Raw genomic sequence first — 14290 nt, forward strand, 5'->3', positions numbered from 1 at the left:
TGGGTGGTTGAATTTTCTGGGATAGTTACTACCAGACTACCCCAAACAAAAATGTTAACTTGCTAAATTGAACTCTCACGCCTGCTATGTGCAATGCATTCTTTAATGCCACCTTTATCCTTTCTCCTGAGTGCACAGGGTCTCCACACTGACTGATTGGCCAGGGTTTTCCCTTCATTTCCCTCTCCAGCTGAAACTTATTTTTCGTTAAATCTCTCTATGTCAAAAGGACCAGGGTTTCTGAATATTTGTACTACTTTAAAACATGTTCAATTTATAAGAGATATTTTAATAATTTTAATTGCTAGCTAGCACTTTAAGTTCAATTTTCTGTATGATCACTTAACCTGATGGAGGGGCTGACCCAAATAGAAGACTTAAGAATGCCATGTGCCTCTTAAGCTATGGGGCTTAAACTAAAGACAAGGTCTCCCTTTTCTTCGGGCCAACCCATTTCAAGGAAAATTGAGCAAGGACACTTCTCTTTAAAAAGTGTTGTGAAATCTATTAAATGCAGAATTAAAGAGTAATATAATGAATTCCTGTGTACCTAGTACCCTGTTTTATCAAATATTTACATTCCACATTGGTCTCGGATTTACTTTTTAGAAAATAAAATATTACAAATACTATTAAGTCCTCCATTTACCCCTTCCCATTCTTGTCTTTATTTTCTTTCAAAGATTAAATCTCCATCATGAATGATTCTGTACCTTGTTTTATATTTATAACCACAGGCATTATTTAATATTGATTTATAGTTAAACATTCACATAAGTAGCATCACATTGTATACCCGTTTATCATTCTACAAGGGTATTTGTACTGAATATTACATTTTGAAAACTTATCCATATGCTAGGTTGTAGATGTACCTCTAGTTTATTTGTCAGCCATTCAGAGGAATAAACCATAACTTTACTCTTTCTCCACTCGGCGAATATTTAGATTGAATGTGACAAGGGACATTCTATACATTCTCCTTTTGCACATGTGCAAGAGTTTCCCTGGCATAGATATAGAAGTGGACTTACTGAGTCAAAGAGTACGTTCATCTACAATTCTAGTAGGTGTTAAAAATTGAGTGGTTATACCAATTCATTTTTACCAGCAGTTTTAAGTGGCCATGATTCTTTATCCTTTCCAGATAAAGAGATTAATCATTGTTGATGAGCATGAAATGGAGCCTTACTGTAATTTAGAACCATGAGCCTAACAGAAAAAGATTTTGACTCTCAGCACCACAACTATGTGACATATATAAACTCTGCTTGTATTTTGCAACCCTATCTTATCTATGTATGTAATAATGTATTTGGAGGGAAAAGGAGGTAAACTATTTGAAGTTGGGTATACTCTCAAAATCCAGGATGTATGTTGACACACATATGTGTCAGTTGGTAAAGACTGAAGGAATAAATAAAGTGAAGTTTCATTAACTCACAGTATGCATTTATCCAAGCAAAAACCTACATAAAAATGACACCTGAAAACCTTTTAGAATCATCTTTCATGGTCTGTAGACTCTTAATGGTAATATCATACTAAGTCAGCCCTCCTGGCACCTGCATTTCAGGCATTAAGTCTAAATTCTGACTTGGGGCTTGATCTTCTACTTACTAAAATAAAAGTATGGCCAGTGTAAGAGACAGAAATAGTTTGTTTGCTTTTTTCTTTGTCTTACCACATCTCAGTACCTTAAAAATAGTTCACATATATTTGGCATATCAAACATACCACACACTATGGCAAGCACTTTTTTAATTTTATTTCTATTAATCTTCACAATGACTCCAAAAATGGTTCTCTGATTGTCACCATTTTAGAAACAGAGAGGCTGAAAAATTATGTAAAGTCACAGAGCTTATACATGTGCTTAATGCTTCCTGATTCAGAAGTCCTGGATCTTCACAACCACACTAAATGGCCTCATTCAAAATTCAGACACCTATGTAACTGTTTTGAAAAAGTTCTTCCTAATGTTAGAAACACAAGCTTTTTCTCTATTTCTGCCCTAGTTCTGACCTCACACACAAAGCTATCATCTATGCCTTTGAACACAGCTCTCATTTCTGCCTGAACCTTCTCTTTCCCAAGTTAGATCCTCTTACATCCTTAAACTGTTCCCATCTTGTGCTCCCCATCTATACACCCTGGTTACTCTCCTCAGGGTGAGCTTCAGATATGATCCCCCCTCAGCAAGTATCATGCCCACAACAATTGCAAGAGCCTATGACCAAGGAGCATTCACTGCAACGGGCTCACCAGCTATCCCATTCCATTCTTTATACCCCACTATGTGCTGCCCTAAATCAGAGTGGCCTTTTCAGCAGCCGTACCACACTGGTGACACATTCCGGGCTCCTGCCAACAATAATTACCAAGTGTTTCTTTTTATCTGTCTTTCTGTTAAGCCACGGCATTCTCAGCCTGCATTTTAATACTTTTTATTTTATCCTAATGTAGGATATTACATTTGTATTCATCAAGCTTTATTTGTTGCAGCCTGCTGAAAATATTTTGGTTTCTGATTCTTTCAATTTACTGGACTTTATATGCTATATTTGTCTTCATCAAACTCATTGATTAAAATCTACCCAGTGGTCTAGATAGGAAGCTTGGTGCTGTGTTCACAGAAACATTTTTCAAACTCATCTTTTCATAAAGTCATTCGAGTCATAAGGTAAGATCCTCTGACTCTATAAATCCATCTAAAAATATTAGCACCAAACCCACATCTCTTCATCTTGACAACGAGGATATCATGAAAAACTTTGTCAACTATCTTTCTAAATTTCAGATAAACTATGTCTATTTCTTCTGTAACCTTGACAAATAAAAAAGAGAAATGGTGCTATTTATTGATAGTATAGTCTCAACGATCCTATATTAGATTTATTTTGCTGTGCCCCTTTATAATGACTCTCCATCTGCCTTATAAAAAAATAAGTTTCAGAATTTCACTTGGTATCCAAAATAGACACACTGGTTTATAGATCATATAATTCACTTCCTTTTCTCTTTAACAGGAAATGAACTTCACTTTTAGGAAGGATATGGTAGATATGGCAGGCCAATATTTCTCCTGGCAACTAGGAGAAATATTGTTACAAAATCATATGTTTAAAGATATCAGAAAACTGTGGAGGCAATGAAGATTAGGAACTAAAATTTCAGATTTGAATGAGCCTTTCCTAAAAGAGTTGACAATCACCACCCATTTCCTTTCCTGGGGTCATTTAACAATAACAAAATAGATGCAAGGATTGAGATGGTCTCTTGCAGAGGAACTGTACTGAGGAAAAGAGAAGGAAGTTGTGACTTTAGAGGTTTCATAGCAGTTGGTCTTATTAAAAACTAAGGAAGTCCTAGATCAAGTTCAGTTTTTGCTATGGATCAGTTGTTGAGTTCTGAGGCAGTGTGGGAGGCTAGGTAGACTAAGTTGGAGTAATTTCGTGGTTCTTGGGATTAAAAATACAGGAGGGTATTTTATGACCTATTTTGTTGCCCCCTTGAGCTATATGCAAAACCTGCAATGGTCAGAATTGAACCCTCTTAGTATGGCAATGCCAACCAGATAGAGATCCACAAGCAACTTAGAAACACTCTAACCAAACCTTGCCCTGACTGGTGTGGCTCAGTGTTAGACATTGTCCAGCAAACTGAAAGATCACTGGTTCAATTCCCGACCAGGACACATGCCTGGGTTGCATTCAAGGTCCCCAGTTGGGGGTTTGCAAGAGGCAGCCAGTGTTTGTTTCTCTCACATCAATGTTTCTCTCCCTCTCTTTCTTACTCCCTCCCTTTCCCTCTCTCTAAAAGTAACTAAATTAAAAATAATAAAAAAAAAGAAAAAGTAAGAAAGACTAACCCAGCCCCAACATAGATCACTTTATGACTAGACTGAAGTGGTATGCCCTTCAAACTACCTCCTTAACAGAATAGAGTGAGAACTTTCTTTAATGGAAAAGAGCATCATCTATAACCTCCATGGTTCTTTTATTTACATTTTCTGTCATAAAATAGAAAATAGGTAGGTACATGAAGAGTTAAAAAAATGTAACTAATAACCAAAAGAAAAACATTAAAAAATAATTTAGGTATTAACCAAAATAAACAAAGACTTAAAAATACTTTTATAAAACAATCAACAAAATGAAAGGCAAAACCTACAGAGTGGGAGAAAATATTGCAAACCATATATATGTGACAAGGGATTAATATCTAAAGCATAAAGAATTCATATAAATCAATAACAAGAAAAAGAATCTAATTAAAAATGGGAAGAGGAATTAAACAAATATTTTTCCAAAGAAGACATACAAATGGCTAACAGGTACATAAAGAGATACTCAACATCACTAAATCCTGTTGTTTTGACAACATGGATGGATCTTGAGGGCATTATGTTAAGTGAAATAAGTTAGAAAAGAAAGACAAATACTATATGATATAACATACAGTGTATGTGAAATCTTAAAAAAAGCTGAACTGATGAAAAACAGATAGCAGAATTGTGGCTACTAGAAGCTGGGGAATAGAAAGGGGGAGAGCAAAGTAGATAAAAGGATACAAACTTGCAATTATAAGATGTTTAAGTTTGGGTAATCTAAGGTACAGCATATTTATTATAGTTAATGCCACTGCATTATACACTTAAAAGTTCCTAAAAGACTAAATCTTAAATGTTCTCACCACAAAAAGAAATGGCGACTTCCGGCCAAGATGGAGGCTTAGACGGACGCGCTAGGTCTCCCTCTACAACTAGAGAGGAATAGAACTACTTCAAAACAAAGGATAACTAGAAATTCCAGAAAATAAAACTACACGGAAGCCCAACATATGAAGTTATAAACCAGCGGCGCCCTTTGGGCAGGTAAGGGGAGCGAAAGGGGGCGGTGCTGTTTGCGGTCGCACCTGGGACAGCGGCGAGGAGAACAACCCCGGCTGCAGTCGAACCCCCGGCAGCTCGCGACCCCAACGCTGGGGAAGGCAGCCACCACATCGCCTTGAACAGTGAGGCCCAGGGGGGCGGGAGGACGGATCCCGGTCTCCTAGCGGAATAACTGTGTGAATCCATCTTGGACCCCCACCCCCAAAGAAAGCGCCACAGGGCTGCGAAATAGGTCGTGGACAGGCACCGGTCGCTGGATTGTGACGACAAAGCACCACGGCACAGCAAGAAAGGCTGCCGAACGGCGCCGGTCGCTGGGTCATTACGAGTACACAGGCACTGCCCCCTACAGCTGGCCCAAGAAAACAAAACGCATCTGTCAAAATGAGGCAGACAACTATAGAAGTCCCGGTGGCACAGCTCACCAGGCAACAGATGGAGAATCTGACAGATGAACAGATAAGAAACCTGTCAGATGCTCAGTTCTGGGCCATTGTTATCAAGTGGCTTACAGAATTCACAAAAGATCTGGAAAAAGATGAGAAAGAAGCGAAAAACACTCATAACGAAAGGAACAAAACCACATACGAGACAGATGGAAATAAAATCCAGAGTTCATTTCAACAAACTGGAATATGGAGAAGGAACAAGCAGTCAACCAATGCAGCGAGAGGAAATGGGAAGCAACGATGAGAGGATCAGAAACCTCTGGGACAGCTATAAAAGGCCCAACATAAGAATCATTGGTTTGCCAGAGAGTGAGGAAGATGAACTAGAACTTGAAAAATTGAGTGAAAATATAATAAAGGAGAACTTCCCAGACTTGGGGAAGGAAATAGACTTACAGGTCCAGGAAGCACAGAGAGTTCCAAAAAAACTGGACCCAGGGAGAACCACTCCAAGACACATTATAATCAAAATGTCAAAAATTAAAGATAAAGAGAGAATCTTAAAAGCAGCAAGAGAGAAGAAAAGAATTATGTACAAAGGGGTCCCAATTAGACTATCAGCTGACTTCTCAAGGGAGACCCTGCAGGCAAGAAGGGACTGGCAAGAAATATTCAAAGTAATGAAAATCCAAAACCTACAACCACGAATACTCTATCCAGCGAAATTGTCATTCAGAATAGAAGGACAGAGAAAGTGTTTCCAGGACAAAATAAAACTGAAAGAGTTCATTAGATCCAAACCACTGTTATATGAGATGTTAAAGGGACTGGTTTAGAAAAAGGAGGATCAAGACAATGAAATCTAAAATGAAAACTGCATCACAAGAAACAACAGAAGCTAGGAAATTGAAACAAAGGCAAACTAAACAGGCAACGAGAGTGGAAAAAGAACTATAGGTACGGGGAACATATTGGGGGGAGGTCAACAGGGAGGGGGAATGGGGAGAGGGAGGGCGATGATATAGGAATTAAGGATCATGGTAGGAGGGAATGGAATAGACAGAGAGGTTGAGAAGAACTGTATGCACAACTAATGGACATGATCTAAAAGGGGGGGACAACTGGAGGGAGGGGGGCCACCGGGTGGAGGGGAGCAGAGGGAAGGGAAATTGGCACAAATGTAATATTATAATCAATAAAACACATTAAAAAAAAAAAAAAGAAATGGCAATTATGTAACGTGATGGAGGTGTTAACTAACACTATAGTGGTAATCATTTTGCCATATATGTGTATCAGATCAACAAGTTATACAACTTGCACTCACACAATGCTATTGGTCAATTAAATATCAATGATGTTGAGAAAAAAATGAATTAATACTTTTCAAATGCATATGAACATTTACCAATATATTAGATACTGGATCATAAAGTACTCTCAAGAAATTCCAAAGAACTGAAATCATATAAAATAGAAGGTCTGTCCAGAAGGTATCCAGCCATGTAATATGAAAAATAGAGGCATTTATTGAAGCAGATACAAGATACAAGAAACTTTGTACATAGGACAATGACACCTCATTTCTCTTCAAAGCAGGCACCTTGTGATCTCACACAGTTCTCCAAATCTCCATCAGCTGCCCAGTCATATTTTCCTGAGTCTCACCAATGGTCTGAAATCTCTTCTCTTTCAAAGGTGATTTCAGTTTTGGGAAAAGCCAGAAGTCGCAAGATGCCATATCTGGGTGGTAGGCACGCACTGAGTCACCTGGGTGATTTGATATTTTGTCAAAAAATTCTGCTCAAGACAGTGCATGAGCGGGCCCATTGTCATGATGAAGCTGCCAATCACCAGTTGTCCATAGCCGTGGCCTTCTGAATCATCTGAATACTTTCCATGGAGGAATGTTCAAGCTTAATGCAAAATTTGATGCAGATTCATTGCTCAACTCGCTCAGTCATTTTGAATGTGATAGCCACACAGTGCACATGCTCACTCAACAGCATCTACCACCCTCCACTGACTAACACAATGAAGTCATCATTACTTACGCATGCTCAATCCAGTCCACTCTCCTTAGCTGCCAGGTTACATTCATGTCACACAAACTATTCTCATTATATTAATGGTGGCTGGACTTTTTCTGGATAGACCTCGCATATTCTCTGGTCACGTTGCAATTAAACTGAATGACAATGGAGTAAGAGCAAAAAGAGCATGTGCCATGCAGCTAAAACAGTGCCTGGGGGGATTTTTTAAATCTTTAAATGGATATATTAGAAAAACAGTTGAGAATGAGTGATCTAAACTTTTAACTCAAGAAATCTATCTGAAAAATAGCAATATTAAGTCTAAAGGAACTACAGGGAAGCATGTAGTAAAAACAAGAGCAAAAATCAATAAACAGAAATGAGACATTACAATAGAAAATTAACAAAGTTAAAGTTGCTTCCTTGGCAAGATTAATGAAAGTGATAAATACCTAGCAAGATTAATTTAGGAAAATGAGAGACAGAGAAAGAGAGAATGAATACAAATTACCAATATTAGGAATAAAAGAAGGGACTTCATAACAAATCTTACACGTTAAAAGTATAATAATAGAATATTAGGAGCAACTTCATGTAATTAATTTGACAACATAGACTAAATGAGGAAATTCTTTGAAAAATAGTATTTACCAAAACTTATCAAAGAGGTAATAGGAGATCTCTTGGTTTAATATCTTTTAACATAATTGAGTTGGTAATCAAAAACATTCCTACAGAGGCAACTCCAGGGCCAGATGTCATCACTGATAAATTATGTCATACATTTAAAGAAGAAATAATACCATTCCTACACACTCTTTCCAAAATCAGAGCAGGAAACACTTCCCAACCCATTTTATAAAACCCACTTAACCTGACACAAATGACAAGGAAAAAATATTACAAGCTGACATCCCTCATGAATATCAATGAAAACTCCTCTATAAATTATTAGCAAAGTGAATCCAGCAATGGATAAATGGATAATGCATCAGGACCAAGTGCACCACTCCACAATTCCAGCCCTCTCTCTCCCTCTCCTCGCCCTGCATGTTCTAGATGGCGGCTTTCTTCAGTCTGTAGTGCCAACCTTAGAGGTTGCAACTTCTAACTTAGGGCTACCTCAGAGTCACTTCTTTGTGCTCTTTTAGCACTGCAAACCCTGTGGAACCAATTCTCCATGCCAGTATCCTCTGTTTAAAACATTCAGTGTACTCTGTTTCCTAATGAAACGCCAACTGCAAGGCAGGGCAGTTAAACAGGAAGGCAGGCTTTCCTTTCACTTAGACACTTAGCATATAATTCTCCCTCTACCTCAAAGACTGTCTCCTCCCTCTCTTTCCCAGCCTCCTCATGCTCAGAGCCCACCAGCTCATACCTCCATCTTCCTTTGAATTCAGCTCCAATGGCACGTTCTCAGGAAATCCTTCCTTCCTGATATTCCATAGCCTCTCTGTGTGCGCTTATCATAACACCCCGCTGCAGTGCTTATTAACTTGTCAGTGTGGAGAGAGATAAATAGATGACAGATATAAATATTTCTGTCTCTCTATATATAATATAACATGTTTTTCGCACTATAAGATGCACCTAACCATAAGACGCACCTAGGTTTAGAGGAGGAAAACAAGAAAAAAAATATTCTGAACCAAATGGTGTACTAAAATATTTAATAAAATATAACAGAATAATATTTCAACCATGTAAAGTGAGCAGCAGTCAACAGTGGTATTAAAGAACCATCATCACTGTCATTAACAAATGAGGAGAGACTTTAAGGTTCAAGTACTCTTCTAGTTTTCTGGGAACTGCAGGTCAGGTAATACACATCCCGGTCTGTGACACAGTATTTGCTCCATAAGACGCACACACATTTCCCCCCAGTTCTGGGAAAAAAGCAAGTGCATCTTATGAAGCAAAAAATATGGTATATCTATATAGAGGTCATCTACATATAGATATATTCTAGAATATATAGATATATCTTATATATCTGATTATATATTATATATTCATATATAATACTATACATTAAAAAAATTCAAGTCCTTCACATATTCTGGCATAGAGTAGGGTGCAGGGTGTTGAGTGAATGAATATGTAGAAGGCATAAAGAAAGACTTGGTCTCAACTCTAGACCTCAGCCCGGTGGAAATGCCAGTTTCCCAAGGCACAGTATCGAATACCTGCATTCATTAGTCATGTGCCTTATACAGCTGATTCTAACAGAAATCTGGCTTTTAGGGACATGGAATTACTAATTCATTAACAACTGGATGTTAGTATTTAAAATGTGCCTGTTCATTTGATGCACCTCTGTGACAAGATAAAAATACCTACAATATAAATGTTCACACGAAAAGTCCACAGCCACCACCATAATTTCACAAGCAATAGAGTCAATGGGGTCAAAATTAATTTCTACTCACCCAACATAAACTGTTCATCAATCTTGACAAGTGGAAAGGCATCGGCCATTTCCCAGGCTGAACTGGTCCTCTCCCGGAGCACAGGCAAGGACTCACCACTGTGAGGTGTGATGGAGTATTGGACATTGCCATGCACCTGCCAGGGAGCAGCAGATGAGTTGTCAGATACTGACCTGCAGCCAGGCCCCGCCCAACACCACGTCTGCCCTGCCACCTGGGAGAGAAGGGAGTCCGGCTACAAAGGCTCTGGACTCGGTAGCTGCTAGCTCAGAGCATGATGCTGGCTTCAGAAGAAATTTACCAGCCCAGCCCAAGGCTTTCCTCACCATGAGGATCCCATTAGCCACCTCTACCCAGGGACTCTTGGGTCTGCTCTTGCAGTCTGCTCTGTTCCTTTGATGTTGGATGCCCTGGACTTGCCATTTTCCTGTTGAGTGCGTATATTGCTCTTCCCAAACACTCCCTCCTAACCCCACCTTCCCCAAAGAGGACTCTATTAAGCAATTAAAGACAAAATTTGGTGAAAGCACACTCAAGGGCTACCATAAAGATGCTCAACAGAAGTGATAGCCAAGGCAGAGAGAGATGAGCGCAGTTGGGGAAAGGCCCTAACCCAGAAGGCATCCTCTCCTCTCTCTGACTCTCCCCACATAATTCAGGCTCAGTATTTGTATCTTGAGTGAAGAAAACAATCTTATCAATGTTATCCCCAATATAAACTAGGTCTCAGCCTTATTTTGTTTTTCAAAGAAATCTCATAATACTTACTGTAGCCTGTTACTGCAAACGAGTTGTTTTTTTCCTTCTGTAATAGCTTTTCCCCACTGAACTCTAAGCTTCGTGCAGGCATACTATGTGCACAAAGGCCTGGCACATAGTAGGTCCTCAAGATTTGCTGAATGAACGGATGTGTGGGGGTCCTAAATCAGAGTACCATAAAATCTAAGGGGTCCTTGCAGCACAAAGTCTTATTGGGATTTGGGGGGAGAAGTTCTGAGAGGCTATTTAGGGTACAAATGTGTTTGAAGGGCCCTTTCGGGAAGACAGTTTCCATCCTGGCAACAAGATGCCTGGGGTTGGGATCAGAGGAGATGAATCAAAGATCTAACCACCCAAAGATTTTCCCAGACTTGAGACACATAAGGACTTAAAAGCAGGGACAGTTAAATTTATTTTTAGTTTATATATCCCAGTTCACAGTACAGGAGAAGAGGCAAGGATTGAGGGGAGAAGCTCAAGTCAGGAATAAAGCGCATTTGATTGGAACAGTCCCTGTATATTTTAAGGTTCTGCATTTTGAACATGGAATACAGGAGATTTGACTATCTAACTATATTTACTTATCCAAATAAATTTTAAGTTCCTTGAGGACAGAAACCCTGTTTTACACTATAAGGTCTTCTTCGAATTACTTCTTTTTTTAAAAAAATCACTTCTTCCATAAAAATTATGTATTATTACATATATGTATCATTATATATGTTATATGTTACATACAAGGGAGGACCCCAAAAATGGAATTTATAAAAATTGTATATTTATTTTTACATGTTTAAACTTCAATCACCTTCAAAGAACTCTCCATTTGATGCAATACACCTATCAAGATGTTCTTTCCACTGTTCAAAACAGTTTTTGAACTCATTGATTTTGATGCCTTTTAATGCTGCTGCTGTTTTTTGTTTCACCTCTTCCACATCAGCAAAATCTTTTTTTTGAGGACTTTTTTCATCCAGGGAAACAAACAAAAAAGTTGATATCAGGTGAATAGGGAGGGTGGAGCATGAGGTTCATGCCATTTTTGGTCAAAAACTGCTGCACACTCAGCGTGGTGTGCATAGGGGCACTTGTAAACTACCCATCAAGAAATGGGCAAACGCTTTAAAAGAGTCTTCTAAAAAATTCACTGAGACTGAACACAGCCTCTCACAACAACACCAGCTAGTACACGGATACAGATGGGTTCCTCGAATGCTCATTTAGCAAGGGAAGCCTGTACTACAAAGGGTCTGCCTTCCAGAAGATAATTCCAGGTTTTGGGGGGGTCACTTCTGGTAGCTGCGCTAAACAACCAAAGATGCCAGAGGAAGAACTTGGACTGCACTCAGGCAGGAGCTCCCCCAGATTATTAGAAGCAGCTAACAATCAGGGGCTGCCTGACACTGCCATTCCCATGGAAACAGACACTGCATCTGGGAAACCCAGAGTATGAGAGCTTAAACTAATCATTGTAGCAAATAAATAAATAAACAAATAAATAAATAAATAACATCCTATTTTCTTCTCGCAATGTGGAAATGGTGATTAGTTAATGGACCCTGATCCTTTTTCCTGGGAGGAGGTTTTTATAGAAATAGGGATAGAAGTGCATCCTATTAAACATTTGCTGTGCCTGTTTATCCCGAGCTACATTAATTCCATTTTCCCACCAGCACTTCAAAACTCAATAGGACCCCCAGTCTGAGAGTTAAGTAGGAATTATAATATTAAACCAGACAGTCTGAATATGTATCTATTTACTTTGCATCCTATACTGTAAGCATTGCTCGAAAGACAAGTCAGGTGCCTAATGCCCAAGTCTTCATGTTGTTTGTGTTCATCAAATGAGAACTCTTTTGGTATGTAAATTCTTATAAAACACATATAACTTTTCAATAACAGTATGTGCCTCAACAAAGCCATTAAGATTATAGATAAAATTTTGATCAGGTTAAAAATTGAGACCTCCCTGAACTTAATGTATATTAAGAATTTAATTGTATTTATTAGTTTCTTATTCTGTGACTCTAAATAGAATACACTGGGGTTTATGGAGAAAATATGATTTACAGGCAAGCTTAATGAGCCAACACGTGCACTGCCTCAAATGAAAGGCTTGGCATTCATTTTTCCATCAATGCTACTTGTATAAGGAGCAAAATAAGTCACGCAGACAACCTGGTTGACCCCAATTTCATAGACTGAACAAGAGAGAAATTGTAAATGTGTGTTTCAATCAAGGGAATAGAATTCTCTGGAAAAAAAGATACTGCAAATCTAAGAGTGACGTCGCCATATTTTCTTTCAAATAACTGTGGAAAATAGACCGACTTCTGGTGCCTTGAGTGCAATAGGAGAAGACTGAACACAAAGTTTCTTGAATTTAGATAAGAAGAAACCTCACTTATTTACTGTTTGCCTCACCCCAGCTTCCATTCACTCACACATCCCTTAACTTACCACCAACCAGCACTTCACACCCCAGCAGCAACAATAACTATGAGCTCCATCTCTCTTTACCCCTGAACCTCATTCAGGCAACTACTCAACTGACAATTAAATATTTGTTTTTAAAAAAAATGCCTTTGTTGGTCTATTTCATTTTACTAAATATTATTTGAATTCATATATAGTCTCAACATATTTAACTGTTTGCTTTAGATTATAGTTTATGTTCTTTGAAATGTAGGAGATTCTAATTTCTATCCAACATTGTTACTCCATTGTTTCATAAAACATACAAATACATCCACTCATGATTTTCTCAAACTCAGGTAAGTCGTTACTGCTTTAAACACCTTCAAATTCTGGTCTATTCCTCTATAAATATTTTCAAATATTTTAATATTTCAAGAACTGGTTGGGGTTTTTGTATGGGCTGGGAACACATTACTACATTCCCATTTAAAACAAAGGGATATGAGCTTCTGGTCAAGATGGCAAGATGGCATAAGTAAGCATGGCTCACCTCCTCACACAACTACATCAAAATTACAACTAAAATATAAAACAACCATCACATAGGACCTTCAGAAATCAAGTTGAATGGAAGTCTGACAGCTGTGAAATTAAAGAAACCACATTTGCCCAGACTGGTAGAAGGGCCAGGGATGCAGAATGGTCTGGTCCCACATCCATGTGTGGTGTATAAAAATTCGCAAGGGATATCTCAGGAGTGAGAACTCCCAGTCCCACACCAAGTCTCCCAGCCCAAGATTCCAGTGCCAGGAAGATAAGTTCCCATAACTTCTGGCTGAAAAAACAAGTGGGGAGTGATTTGGTGGAAGAAATTTCTGGAGTCCCAAGCAGTCCCTCTTAAAGAACCCACATATGTACTTACTCATATTCACTCCCTCTGAGCTCCAGCACTGGGGTAACAGCTTGAAAGCCACCAGTGGCGTACAGGGAGGAACTGAAGTGTCTGGCATCAAGGCAAGTGCTGAGGGACAGGTTTCTCCCAGACAGAAAGGGGGGCAGGGCCATTGCCCTTTTTCTGAACCCTCCCCCAACAAAGTCACAGGACTAGCAGTCAGGTGCCATATCTGAGACTCCATAAACCTTGTTAGCACTGTTTGTACTGCACTGGAGATCCCCTGAGGCTCTGTCCCACCCAAGTTAAAGACCCACCCAAGATGCTAATAGGGTCTTTCCATATGAATGGCTGGTTTTTGTTCATGTTTTCACAACTTCCTAAATCCTCTCAAACAAGCAAAAGTCAGCCAAAGCGAGCCTGCAGTCACCATACCTCTGGCTAAGTAGCCTCAGGCCTGGAACTAGCAGCAGCCA

At 39.0% G+C, this 14290-nt stretch overlaps 1 pseudogene; it reads right to left on the reverse strand.

The window, feature by feature from the left end:
- LOC149996499 (putative ATP-dependent RNA helicase DDX5) overlaps positions 1-14290 on the reverse strand; it is a 130638-nt pseudogene that overhangs the window by 108393 nt on the left and 7955 nt on the right.

Source organism: Furipterus horrens, unplaced genomic scaffold (genome assembly GCF_987537825.1).
Source record: "Furipterus horrens unplaced genomic scaffold, mFurHor1.1.pri manual_scaffold_12, whole genome shotgun sequence".
NCBI lineage: Eukaryota > Metazoa > Chordata > Mammalia > Chiroptera > Furipteridae > Furipterus > Furipterus horrens.